The sequence below is a fragment of the Anticarsia gemmatalis genome, chromosome Z (genome assembly GCF_050436995.1).
Source record: "Anticarsia gemmatalis isolate Benzon Research Colony breed Stoneville strain chromosome Z, ilAntGemm2 primary, whole genome shotgun sequence".
NCBI classification, from domain to species: Eukaryota; Metazoa; Arthropoda; class Insecta; order Lepidoptera; family Erebidae; genus Anticarsia; species Anticarsia gemmatalis.
The window spans coordinates 15420471-15434952 of NC_134776.1; the positions used below are offsets into that span (position 1 = coordinate 15420471).

General features: G+C 36.9%; 1 protein-coding gene across 2 annotated transcripts in view; it reads right to left on the bottom strand.

Moving 5' to 3' along the window:
- Positions 1–13544, bottom strand: part of LOC142986315 (frequenin-2) — a 222229-nt gene extending 208685 nt beyond the window's left edge. For both annotated transcript variants that reach the window (XM_076134762.1, XM_076134761.1), the window contains exon 1: positions 13316–13544. The gene's annotated coding sequence lies outside the window, so the exon portion shown is untranslated. The remainder of the gene's footprint in view (positions 1–13315) is intronic.
- Positions 13545–14482: the final 938 nt, after the last annotated feature.

Below are 14482 nucleotides of genomic sequence, written 5' to 3' on the forward strand. Positions count from 1 at the left end.
TGTATTAAACAAATTTTAGGCATGCAAGGTTTCCTCACGATGTTCTCCTTCACCGTTGGAGCATGTGATAATTATTTCTAATACACACATAACTTCGAAAAGTCATAGGTGTGTTGCCTCGGGCTCGAACCTGCAACCACTTGCGTGGAAGGTACCAACTTAAACCACTCGGCTATCACAGCTCAGATTCTGTACAATCGGTACTATCGAGAATGTACTACCAAAATAGTTAGTACGACGTCCGTCAGAGGAGCTGATTAGATTTTCATACAAAATTTCTCGATGACAGGTCGGTTGTCGGTAGTCGATAGCAGTAGAGAATCGAGATACAGAGCCTCTATATCGCTTATTGTACTTCTTATTATATAAGTGCTTAGTACTCGTAACCGGCGCTCCTGTATGACTAGATGTAGGGATGTGAATGAGGCAAGGGTAGTTTGTAAGGATCGTACCAAGTGGCATTCCTTGCTCTCTGCCTACCCCTTTGGAAAGAGGGGTTGATTTTATGTATGTATGTAAGTATTTTTTTTGCGATCCACAAATAGTGGTTTCGGGTCTGGAAAAGTGTAAAAGTCCCCACGATGCAAAAGTAATTCTGAGTGCGGGAGTTGTCTTATTAAAAAAATATATGTGTACGTATGTCTAAAAGTATATATGTATAGTGACAAAGGATACTTGTTTTTGCGAATAGAATTAAAACCATAAATAATGCTTACGTCACGCACGGAGCACAGTAAGTTATTCTTAATCTTACGAGTATGATAAAAGTTCGCGCAAAATACACTAAGTTACATTTACCGTCGAAATATAATGGAAATGTATGTTACTAATGTAACTCGATCACTTTGAAATGGTATTACGTATAAACATACATATACAGCACGCCTTGTTATGCCCAAAAGTGTAGACCGAATGCTAAGAAATTCACCCACGTTTCGCCATTAACATTGCAGGCCTATGTAATAAAATTCTATCAAGAAATTTTCTATTATAGATTAGCCTGACTCCCAGCTATCGAGAATTATGTATCAAAATCTGATCAGCGCCTCTAGCGGGACCTTTAGCAACTATTTTTGCAGTAGAACTTAAACGTCAAACTTTCGAAACGCGATAGTACCTACTGCGTTACAGATCCAGATGGTATTACACACATTTGTTATATTCTATATTGGTTTTTATGTATTAGAGATTGGCTTATAAAAGAGATGAAGGGAAACAAAGAGAAGAATACAAATTGTCGCATTACAGACGTCGGCGTCCCGAGATGTATTGAAGGCGACCTGACTACACGCGTATATTTTACCCGACTGCAAATAAACGGTGATATATGTTACAGAAATGTCCTACAGCTTTTAGGCTCAAAGCCATTTGCTGTAGTGACTAGATTAAGCAACCTTTGCTGCGGTTATTTTATGGATTGCACTCACTTGCTAGTATTTGAGGTGCAGGTATCAGTGCTATGGTTTAAAATTTGTTCTAGTGGCTGTGAATGAAGATAGCCGGCGTGATTTTATTAATGTAAATATTAAGTTAAAATTACTAATCATATTACGATTTGTTTATAAGTTATATTCTATTAATATGAAAGCTAACTTGTCTGACTAAACCACTTCATATTTACAATTCAATAAATTTAAATAAGCTACTTCTAAAAAGACACATGTGTCAGTATTTTTTCATGACATGCGCCGTTTGGATTTAACATTAATATCAGTTTAATATTAATTTAAACTGAAACGAAATAAAACTTTCGATCTCTCAGAAACCACAAACATAAAAATCCAATTTAAAGACCAGTTTCATAGCTTACAAATAAGTGATAGATAACCTAACTACTAGATAAAGTGACAGCAAGTATACACAACTGTCTAAATACCATCGGATAGACTATCTAATACTTATCCAGAAGAAGTAGCAGAAACTCAAACAAAAACAACTGCCAAAATAAAACCTCATGACCTATCTGGTAGTTATCCAAAAGACGAAAGTATTTCATAGCCATCAGTAGCGCGATTCTGTACAGTCTGTAGTAGTAGTACTGTCGAGTATCGAAAGTTTGACATTAGAATGTACTGCCAAAATAGTTACTACAACGCCCGTCAGAGGCGCTGATCAGTACCTCGATTCTCTACCACTATCGACTACCGACAACTGGCTAGATATCGACATTTTGACATTTAAAATGTACTACCAAAATGTTTCCTACGACACCCGTCAGAGGCGCTGATCAGATTTTCATACAAAATTTCTCGATGACAAGTCGGTTGTCGGTAGTCGATAGTAATAGAGAATCAAGCTACAGTTTCAAAAATACTTATTTCAAACAAACAAATACCTTTGACGAGTAGTAGTTTGTTAAGTCGATACGATAAGTACTTCGGTATCCAAGTTTTTCTACTTGTAAGGTTTTATCAAAGTGAATGGCTTTAGTTCAATCTTAAGTTGTAAACATGTGCCGATAACGATCTGCAATTGCCTCTTGATGAGGTAATCGGTCAAACTGGACGAAGTTTGTATGTAGAGAGCAATCTTTGAAATAATTTGACCGATTCGAGATTTATTTTCTCTAATAGCACGTTATATTATCTTAGGTTAATTAAGTTTTGTTTTGTGGGACTGCTACTGTGGCGCGGTTGGTAGTTTACCCAACTGGTGACCTTAAGGCCTCAGGATCATTTCCCGCGTTGGGTAAAATACTGTTCTTCTCTAATATATAACTACAAGAATATTTTGCAAAGTAGCCCATAGTTTGGTAATTTTGTTATATGGGACTAACATCGCAAACAGCGAAACCTCTGCCTAAATCTTCGAAGATGTTTGTCGTTATGTCATGTATTGAAGTGAAACTTAGCGACCTAAAATTTTGAAGCCAACTTATTATCATGGTCAAAGAAACTGCATCGAAGCATCAAGTAAAATTTCTAATATTTTGGAGACCCATAAAAAAATCAATCTTTCAATACCATTTGCCCATTTTAAAGCGACAATCTTATAAAAAACGCGCTGTCAGTTATAAGTATTTTATAAAACACATCGATACGGCGTCATCAGAATACCGTATTATAAATAATTCACAACATGAATTGTTTTTATCGTACTCAATAAAACTGAGCCACTTTATTTGAGAATAATTTCCGATATACTTGTTAATACACTGTCCATTTCTTGTCCATATATGCTATATTATACATGTTCCTTGTTATAAATCCGAAAGTTCGTTCGTTTGTTACTCATTACGCCAAAACTGCTAAACAGATTCTGATGTAAGACACACTGATAGTTTATAATTTGGATTCATACGTAGAATATTGCTTATCTAAATCTATTTACGCGAGCAAAATCCCGTTCAGAAGCTAGTGGTTCGACATATCTTGATTATATATGTACATGTGTATGTATAGTATCGAATTTGAAACCAATTTGCTGTATTGTTATTAAGATAATTGTACAGTTAACTGCTTTGGTATTTAGCTACCGATGTGCGGACACATTCCTGTAATAACTGTAGAAACATATAAACGCTACAATACTATATTACAGCATGTATGTGACAGCAATCTATCAACCCTGATTAACGGCATAAAACATCCCTATTAACACATACCAACCCTAAACATATTAGAATTCCAAAAATAACCTGATCTTAAACAACCCTTATTTAGGAAATATTTTATCAGCGTGAGTGAACTTATATAGAGCATGATTTCTTGGAAATGCGTAGATAAATTGCCTATAACTAAATAAGGGAGGAAATCTTGGATTACACACCCTTTGAACCCGAACCGAAGATTGTTGTGCGTTTAAATTCATCCTGTATTCAACAATAATTTCACGCATTAATATCATACGAGTGCTTTATCTATTTATTTATTTACTACATATACTGAAGTATATAGGGAGACTAAAAGCCCTTATGCAGTCTCTCTATTTCTCTGTCTTTACATATTTTAGAAGAAACTAAATCTCGTAACGCTAGACTTAGGAAACTGTCTTAACCGCTTTCTATATTTTAGCAGGAAATAAAATGTACATTAATACATATGTAAATACTATCACGCCTACTACACCCGACGGTGTACGCAAAGGTCTATAAAACACACCGACGCTTAGTCATAATTAAATCAACTTATTATTTGGTTATATGTATAAATTCATAAACCATTCCGCCCTCATTTTCAAAATACTCAATACCCTATAAAGTAACAATTAACGTAAATAGCCAACAACTGCGAAAAAACAATTATTCACTACAGCCCCAAGTCTACTGATCATCATGTTACAAAGTAGTATAGAATTAAAAACAACTCAATAATTAACAAGTCTTTAATTGCTGTATAATTATGGAAGGCATGTGAATGCATCACGTGACTGTTGGAATAAAAACAGCCAGCCTTTCTCCCCCTGTGATTGTCACCTCATTATGAAGTTAATAATTAGTAATTGTCTTTCTGTTGAAAGATATTGTGTCACGTAATTACTATTTGCCGGTGTGAAACATTGCTATAATTTACGAGCTTTTACCAGCTTCCCCGGAAGGGTTTTAAAAAGAAATCTTTAGATAAGTTATGTTATCAGTAATATCGAGTATCAAAATTTTCACAAAATGTACTGCAGAAAATAGTTCCTGTGGCAGCCACTACAGACGTTTATTAGGCAAGGATAGGCATAATAACTTTTTAACGATTTTTCAATCAATACCATTTACATGTGGTCGGTTTTAACACCGCGGTGTTATATTATAGATTTCGGTCAGCACTCAGCTTAACCACAAGTATATTTTAAAGATTTTTCTATAAATTTCGCGTGAGTTTATTAAAATTTATCATTATGTTTTTTATTATTCGAAAGTCGTGACACTGGCCCTTAGATACCCGCCTATGTCTCCCTAACCTTAATAATATATATTTTTAAAAAATCACTATTATCCAAAATCTCTTATCAAACACCATTATCCCCCTGATGTTAAAATCATGAACTACAGAAATACCCATCCGAAGCACCACTGCTTATACTCTGAAGTGTATCTTATATCTTATTTGTGCAACTCCGCTACGATTGACCCAATTTCCTTTTCAAAGTTCCCTAGTCGGGGTGACAATGGCATATTCGCTCGATTATTTATCATTTTGGAGCACAAAACTGTCATAGGGGTGGTGAAATGTGGACCAAAATTCCGTTTGCCGTCTTTCCAGCGAGTGTTGGAAGCCGGAAGGTTAGGTGTCAAAGGCTGCAACGGCTTGCAAGGTCAGGACTGAACCTAACCGCTTATAGTACAAACACCACGGCTTCCTGTTTTCTCTTTTTACCGGCCGCTAAGTATTTTTTAATTAATAGCTGTCGCCCGCTACTTCGTTTCGGACTTAAGTTTTCATTTTAGGCTTGATTTTAGTCATAGCGTGTTGTTATACAGCCAAGTAGCCCATCAGACCTCCACAACCCATTTAGCTAGGTTATAACACGATACCCTTTGATAAGACACAAGTTAACTAGCCTTCCGAAACACGGAGAAACTCATAATATGGTCACCCATCCTCTCCCACATTCACTTCACAAAACTACATGACTTAAATCAAGGGTGAAGTTTTACAAAGGTCTAAAGGGACATGTATAAATCCCAAGATAATTGTAGAATCAAAATTAGTATAAGACGTAATTAGCTCGGTGGCGCTCGTCAAACGATGTTTGCAATCCCTGGAGAACTGAATGCGAATACTATTACTACATTGAAGGTTGTAAAAAAGATTGGTTTTTCAAATTTAATTCATTGCTCATGTTTTAAGATGAAGAAAGTTTGTATGTAACTTTGGGCCGCGGTCTGGCTTGCGTGGTATTTTTGTAATAGTGTATTTGATCTTTAAGATTAAAGTGTCTACTAATCTACTAAACATCGTTCGATTTCAAAATCAAAATCAAATCATTAATTCATATAGGTCAAATGCTGACACTTATGATTGTCAATGATACAAAGAGTGAATTTACCGCCAGTTCGGAAGGTAGGACCAATGAGAAGATTTTCATTTTCATTCAGCAACTGCAAAAGCTCCGCATTTACGGAGTTGGGTAATTTATGTAGCTAAACGACGAAAAAAGAGTGCAATTAATACTTTACCTACCACTTCGGATACAACAGGCGTTACATTATCACTTCATAATAATATAACAAAACGAAAACTTGCCGTGTCTTCGGTATGTTCGCGATAAACACAAAATTTTAACGGATTTTCATGCAGCTTTCAACAGTGGATAGAGTTATTCCCGAAAAAGATTTTAATATATTATTTGTTGGGTTAACATGGTCTAACCCGGGTAAAACCTGGCCGGTAGAATACCATATATTTAGTTGTCTACGTCATATTTTAAAATGTCTACGGCAGTTGAAAATGACAGGTCTTTGTGATCCCGTCTACAGCATGCTGGTCTTTTTGTGTGTGGCATGTGTCTGCAGTAGTGCATATAATTCCGTATTTAATAAGCTTCACTGTTAGATTCAAATTGAAAAACAAATTGCCTTTCTGTTTAGACTGTCCGTTTATATCGCCTACGTTTGTTATTGTAAGTAAAAGTAAGTAATGTTTGTTAATAGGATAAACAGCGCAAGATTTAAGATTGTTTTTTGAAAATATTTATTTAGTTAAACCTATTCTTCTAGACAATCATCTATAGAGGTCCTTTTTTATCTAACAAATAGCTCAAGTACTGTCTACTTTACTTTACACGTGGCCGACGTCGCGGGCTAAGGCAAGTCTTCCAAGGCTCCGAAATTAAAATACTATTTTATAAAAACACTTTCAGTACCGCGCGAAAAAATAACAAATTCTTTTACATAAAGTGTCAATATAAAAATCTATTGGAATAGTTCGTCAGTTTCTATTTTAATATTCAAGTAGATAACCTCTAAGGGTTATCACTTCGTTAGCTCCAAGTGTAAGGGTCTCATATTTATAGGTCAACACTAAAATAATATTACCGATAAGAAAATAGAACTTGTATTTTGAATACCTAAGATTTTGGGATTGGAAACAAGTTATTTTTAATATAAAGGCATTTATTGCACTAATATAATTCGACGTAAAGACAGCAGATCGGTTCATAGAAAGACAACAAATAATTATAAGTTGTCTTTGGTCATAATAAACAGGGAGTCCCACGTCTTGATAAATATATAAAAAAATCTTCTCTAAAGGGTTTTTAAAATTAACTATCGCACTGGATACCGGTCTGGAAAACTACACTAGAGGCCATTCTCCAGCAGTGAAACACCGACACAAGCTGAATAAAAAGCTATCGAACTAGGAATCAGTCTTATGTCACAGGGACTTTTACAAACATACAATGGACGTACACCAGCTACTACAATAATCGCACTATTAACTGTTCCATTTGGAAACAGAACTCAATATGGTCAACTACTATTCTCAATTGTAGCCTGGAGATCGGAGACGTACACGGTAAATGGCAATAAGCTCGCCCCTAATTACGCCTTTACCTACACCTGCGGGTATGACAGTCGTGATATCTTTATATAATAATATATAATTCTTCTGTAAGTGTGTATGTCACTAAACTTTTTTATGTGTGTTCAAGGGAATCTGAGAATGGTTTAGATTCACAATTTTGTCCGCTGGACTATGTTTTTTTAATTTATTAGACAGGACAACGTCTGTCGAGTCCGCTAGTTATATATAGGTTTCATATAGGATACTTTACAATCATGGCATGTCCAGTTTGTAAAGCAAGTCTCAAAACAATTTGAATCTTTGCGGTTGTAACACAAAGTGTTCTCTGGACCGCGATCGTGAACAGATGCGCATCGGTATGTAGCGAGGTAACACATCCCAACGCACCAAAGGTACTAGGCTGAAGCTTGTATAGCTTCAGCCTAGTATTTATATGTATTTGTCTGTGTGTTTATGTTGTGTTTGTTTATAATTGTCACTGTGGCTGAAAGGGTATAAGGGTATGATGGCCACAGTTCAATTCCTTGGTTGGAAAATTGCAGTTGAGTTTTTTCCCTACCGTTATTAGTGCATTATAATAAAATCTTCCACAATATCCAAACGTCCGAACGAATATAGGCCGAAAAATATGTAGCACTATCGGAGCAGACGTATATACCAAACAACTCTGTCACAGCTTAAGATAGGTAGGTGTTGTAAAAAAAATATATCGATTTAATGTTATTATGATAATATTATTATTACTATTTCCTAATACAACAGAATATTTATTTATTGATTACCGCCTTACAATAACAGTATCTACTACGCATATTCCTCATTAGTCATTGGTATCCCTTTTCGAAATAGGCTCGCTTCCTAATACATGCTATATACTAACGTTGTAAACGGCGAAACGCTGTTATATTTTATACACCTGTATCTACACCTTCAGGCGTAATGTTAAGTATGCATTTAATAATAAAACCTTTCAAAACCACAAAAAATTACAAAATTGCCTCTACACAATTTGAAAGAGGCATTATAAAAATATCAATGCCTGAAGCACGTTCATAAAAAGCAAATGAGTTTGAGCGATATTATTTGTGCCGTCACCCTTCAATGAGATTTACATAATCAATAAACAAAAACAGGCTGTTTGATTTACAACATGCCATCGTGTTTGTCGCTATAAATTAGACTGTGTTCATATCGGACCGCTATTATACCGATAGATGACTACCGAACGACATAACGGGATTTGCTTATGTACAAGCTGTTTATGTGCTGTTTTATATATTAGTAATAATTTATGTTTGTTGTTTAGTCTTGGGAAATGTGGCTTTATCCTGTCAAGAAGCGTTATAAACTTTTGTCCCTTTCAAATAGATAAAAATTTTGTTATGTATGGGTATGATAAGGGGCTTCTACTATCGTGATAGCAAAACAGAATTCCGACCAAAATAGCAGAACATCTGGCAAAATGTTTCTTTTTCCTGATAATAACCCATAATTTTATGGTGTTGGGATGCGCCATGCTATTCATTTAGTTTTGGTTATGGGACTCACAATGAGAGATTACTATTCAAATAGTATCTGCGATTCTTCCAAACTAATTTCAAAGTAAAGTCGAAAATATGTACACTTGATTCTGAATAAAACTATTGATGAAATCGAAAGTTAACGAAGATACTTGTTAGTTGGCGATATAACTATATGACGTGGCGTTGTACGATCGTATTCACCAGTCGGCAGATGAAAGATACCACTCAACAACTCCAATTAATTGGAAAACTAAATATAACATGATACCTGTCATATAACTGTGTTGCAGCTACCCCTTCAGCAGCCAAGGCCATCTCTCCAATTAAATTGAAATAGGAAAAGACAATTTATGCGCCGATCAAGTATTCATACTTCTTCGTTAACACACCTACGTACATAACTCGTGGATAACAGCAATTTACCCGCAAACCGTTTATTCATTTAATGTAGATTATTTACTCGTATTAATTTCGATAAAGTGTTGAATGAAATCCGAACCGTAGCTTTTCATTATACTGATGTGAATAATTCCAAGCGCATAAATAAAGAGAAGCCATTCGGTGATTTTAAAATAAAACATCGCTCCATCTGCCGATTGGAGTCAGTTTCACAAACTGATATATTTTTCGGATAAACAATTAGCGTGGAAACATAATATCCTAATATAACAATATCTATTATGGACAAGTAATCTGATTACCATAATTTGACTAATTAAATATGAAATTTCTATGCATTATGCATGCTACTCGACCAGATTTTATATTAGTCCATAATCATGAAATTGTAATTTAGATTTATATGCACGTGTAATGTTATATTATCCCCACTATTTAACTAAAAGCTTGCTGGTTAAATATAGTGGCGTAGTTGCAGAGCTTGGCTATCTTTCAAACGGCAAGCTTGCACAATGACGTACACATGCGCCATCTTAACTAAGTAAATGTTTTTGTCCCAACAAATAATACAAAACGACCCGTCGCAAGCGGTGGACGCTCGAGATAAATTGCATCAAAAAACAAAAGCGCTGACGTTATTTTAATTGGAATCCAAGTTCAGTATTTGATTTATAAAAGGAAATTTAAAGGCGCCGCTCATCTGATAAACATTCAGGAAGACCTAAACTAACAAAGTAGTGTGACGGGGCGGGCTCCCGGCGCGAACCGTCCTTCCAGCCGGATGAGCTTCAAGCGGTCCGCAGTATCGCCGCCCGCATTAACGAATCCGCACAATTTAATTTCCCTTCTCTTATAAATTATGTATCTGTGCAAGTCTCACCTCACTCCGGGAGGTTATCGCGATCCCAAATCACAATGTTATGTTGTTATTGTTTTTGCGCCGCAACACTTCTCTTAGTTTGAATTTATTAATATATGTGCGTATAGTTTAAGGCCGGCGCCGGCGGGAATGCAATTTACTGCCCTCCGCGGAGACGTACCGAACTTCTTACAGTAAATATTCATTAGAGTGAAACTTTTCTAGCTATTCACACGCACACGTGTGTCGCCTCTAACCGTCTACCTCGACTTGTTCACACATAAACTCCTCATATTCATCTCCACACACACGAGCGCGGCACAAATACATCAAGTATGCTTATACATATATATCAAGGGATCATGCTTATTTCCCCATAGGGTCTGGCACAAACAACTATAGAACACGTTCTATGATCCTCACACACCCCTTTTCTTCCACAGTCATATAACTCGGCATACAAACAACAATTTGTGCAAATATGTTGCCAGGCGCGAAATGAAAATTAACATTACAAGTTGGAATTACAGCACGGAAACACAGAATTACTCAACTGTTAATATTCTTCATTTCAAGTTTCTATTAAGTTATTTCCTCAATTTAAAATATTTTACAGTTTTGCTCCCGAAGTAGACTCACTTATTGTATGTCATGTTTATTTGTAAGAGCATCCTTTACCAGCGAGGTTAAGAGAACGCAATTCGTACAATTCCGATTCAAATTCACATTCCGAAATCCGATGTTCAAAAATATTTTGCTTTCTTGTGTAGACGCAAGCATTCAGAGAACTCGGAGTGGCGCCTTAACAAATCGGAATACAACAGAAAGTTGCCTGATGTACCTCGGTAGAGTCAGTACACTCAGTACCTATATCAACGACGACGAGATAACAAATAAAAATATATCTTTGTAACGGGCCGACTCGGCACGAGAAAGCCTTTTCATGCATTTTCATAAATAACCCGCATCACTGGTAATTCGCTAAGTTTATATTTGAAATTTTATTTTGAATGTTTGTTAGGTATTTGATTAGCAGACGAAAACATCGTATTACGCTCACAAACTAGAACTGAATACAAAAGTATCTTAAGGATTACTTTTTGTAATACAAAGGTCTATTCGAAGAAAAAATTCTAAAGATATTGTACATAAAACAGATTGCCGTCGGATTCCGAGGCGCATAACGGCCAGTCTGTTTCATAAGTAATCCTAAAACGTAATATAATTTCAGCGCATAGAAGAGAACAAAGAACGGTGAACTCGCCAAAGTATAATACAGAACGGGAAAAACGAATGATATTCGTGTTAACCAGCCATCCGTGCGTACCGAACTGCACTTACGATTACCGATGAGATATGATCCGATAACCGAACTAAAAGCATGTTTATCGGAACAGCTAGAATATTTGATAAGTGAAATTTCGGACTGATTTCGATGTTCGCAAACAAAATCACGTTGGTATGTACAATACATGGTATGTCGCCACGTAAATGTCGCTATTTGATGGATTGGTTCTCTGATTATAATACGAAGCGAAGCTGTACCGATGTTTGTGTAAGATTATTCTCGTACGAACTCTAATACATTGTTCAAACTCTTTCGCGATACAAACAACGCGACCGTGTCGTTTGCGATGTAACGACAAAGAACAGAGTTTTTGTTTAACCGTAGAATTAGAATAACAACTTGACTTGTGTGTTTAAGCGATTTTTCTTAAGATAGAATATAGGATAGAATATTTCCAATGGCAATAATATTTATATTTTGGTTTACATTACTCACAACAGTTTTAATACAACGTTACAAATAAGAAACTGTACTAGTGATCAGATCTGAAGAGTTGCAGTAAGCCCGAGAGTCTCTCTTTGTTCAAATCTCTGTTCCGTTCAAGAGAACTGTTGAGAATTAAAATTCTTTGCGTATTGCTAATAAAACAGGGGCCCGACGGATTTTGCCCGAGTTTACAATCAAGTTTTATAAAATGGAGATCATGATGGAGACGCAGCCAGAATAACATTTAAACAAATTGTTTTACGCGAAACGACCGAAACATGATATTAATTTATTATGCCCACATTTTAGTCTGTAAACGAACTCGCGACAAAACGTGAAACATTTTTTTATTTTATACATTCACTTTGTTCCTCATTCACGTTTCTTTTTGCTGATAAATTTATTCGCGGAAAGACATTTTTGAGTACTAAATTCTATCAAATAAAGTTATTTTTATTAAGCGGCACACTATTTGAAATATTTTAATTTTTCTTTTTATCAAGAAATACCTTCGCTCTTTCAGTTAACAAAAACTTACTTACAGAATATACCTACGGTAATATTAGTAGTAATTCCTACACGTACACGGACAACTTTGTCTTCACCCACAATAACTATTATCCGTATGACACAGGTCTAACGAAACTATTAATTTAGCCTCTCGACTAACTGAGCAAAAATCCCACTTCATTAACACCTCTACAAATTTGCTACGCCGCTACGAAATGCGGAGCTCCGACCGACCGTTGGCTTAAGGTTTCAAATATTATCACAGGAGAGTGAAAAAGTTACTCAGATTAAATATATACGTCGACAATGATATGACAAAATTTTAGTACATATAACGCGAAGAAAACATATTATTTGTCAGAGGACATCTCGGTAAGAAAGTGCGTGATCAGCTAAAGGCGGTAAAGTGTTATCGCGGAGCTTTTCTGATGTAACCATCTCATTTTGTTTTATCCGTCGACGAGTCAGTAAAATTGTTCAATTAATATAAAATACGTATAGATAAACATTATAAATATATCTAAAAACTGTAAATAAACACAACTTTTTAAATATTTCTGAAGTAAAATAAAAGGAAAGACAGTTAAAAAGTAGAAGAAAAAATATAATATACCAAAAAAAAAATAAGTACTTATGTTTTACTCTTAAATCGCACAGCCTAAAATTGTAACGTAAGATGAAACAAAGATGAGAGCAACAAAGCGATGTCAAAATGTTATATAACGTAAGAGGTTGCAGAGCGGATGAGAAAATAAACAAATAAGGAATTACTGTAAGTAAACAAATGGCTTACCGCCTCCGCTGGGAAGTGAGAAGCCAACAAGCGAGTATTAAAGTTTAGGATCTAGACTCGCAAGTGTACGGGACGAGATAACGGCGAGTGTGGGCCGGGCGGATAGCGCGGAGAGCGCGGGACCACGCGGCACGCGCTCGCTCGGGAACAGTGCGGCGATGCGGCGAGGGTGCGAGTTCGAGTGAAGCGCGCTCGCTCCACGGAGCCGACGGGCAGGTCCGCGCTCGGGGGCGGCTCGACTTGAAATCGGCGTCGCCCTCGCCGCGGTTATGTAACACGCGCGCCGTAGCGCAGCGCGGCCCGAACCCCTCACCCCGCTTTTAGGGAAAAGATGAATGAGTAAAGTTTCCTAACGGACGTTAGTCCATGGATCGCGCTCGGTTTCAGATCGGCCCGCGGTTACATAAAGGGCCGGCACATGCGCGATGTTGGCCCGGGACCGCAGCGAGAGCACGCGCGGGCACAACGCGCGCGCCGATGCGATGCTCTACGTGCCCCTGATGCTTACGTTTTATGGCCCCCTCATACATCACCCGGCCGGTGGCGTACGACACAGGTACCCGCGGGGGAAAAACACGCACTATGTTATCTATATAAACAAATTCTGCCGCGTCACACACTACGCATTGAATGCCTCGAACAGAGTATATTGTCTCTGATGGTTACTATTGCTTTCGCAGGAATTGACAGCGGTAGGTATTGTTTGAAGAAGATAATCGACTTCGGCAGAAGGAATGACATTTAGTAAGCGTATGCAAACTTTGGATATGGTATGATGAGTTTGTCGTATGTCACGTTTCGGACAGCCCTGCCGTGATGGGAGAGGTGGCGCTGCGAGCGGAGATCGAACACGCTACTCGCTACGTCAGGAGACTGTGTGGCGACCGACGCTTTACATTCGAATTCTGATTGCGGACTAGGTTCTTCGTATTGGTAAATAGTAAGATATTTTGAATGTAATATGACTTTGATTGTAAGTATACAGATAATACGATATAATGAATCGGAGTGATATGCAAGTGGGTTCGGTTCCTAGTTAGTATAACGTTTTAGTAAAGTGGTTTTTACCGGGATACGATATAAGGATAGTGGTCCGGAGTATGGAAAAACGTGCTATGTATACCAACAGCTACGCTGAGACGCGGGCTGATTGAATACCTACATTTA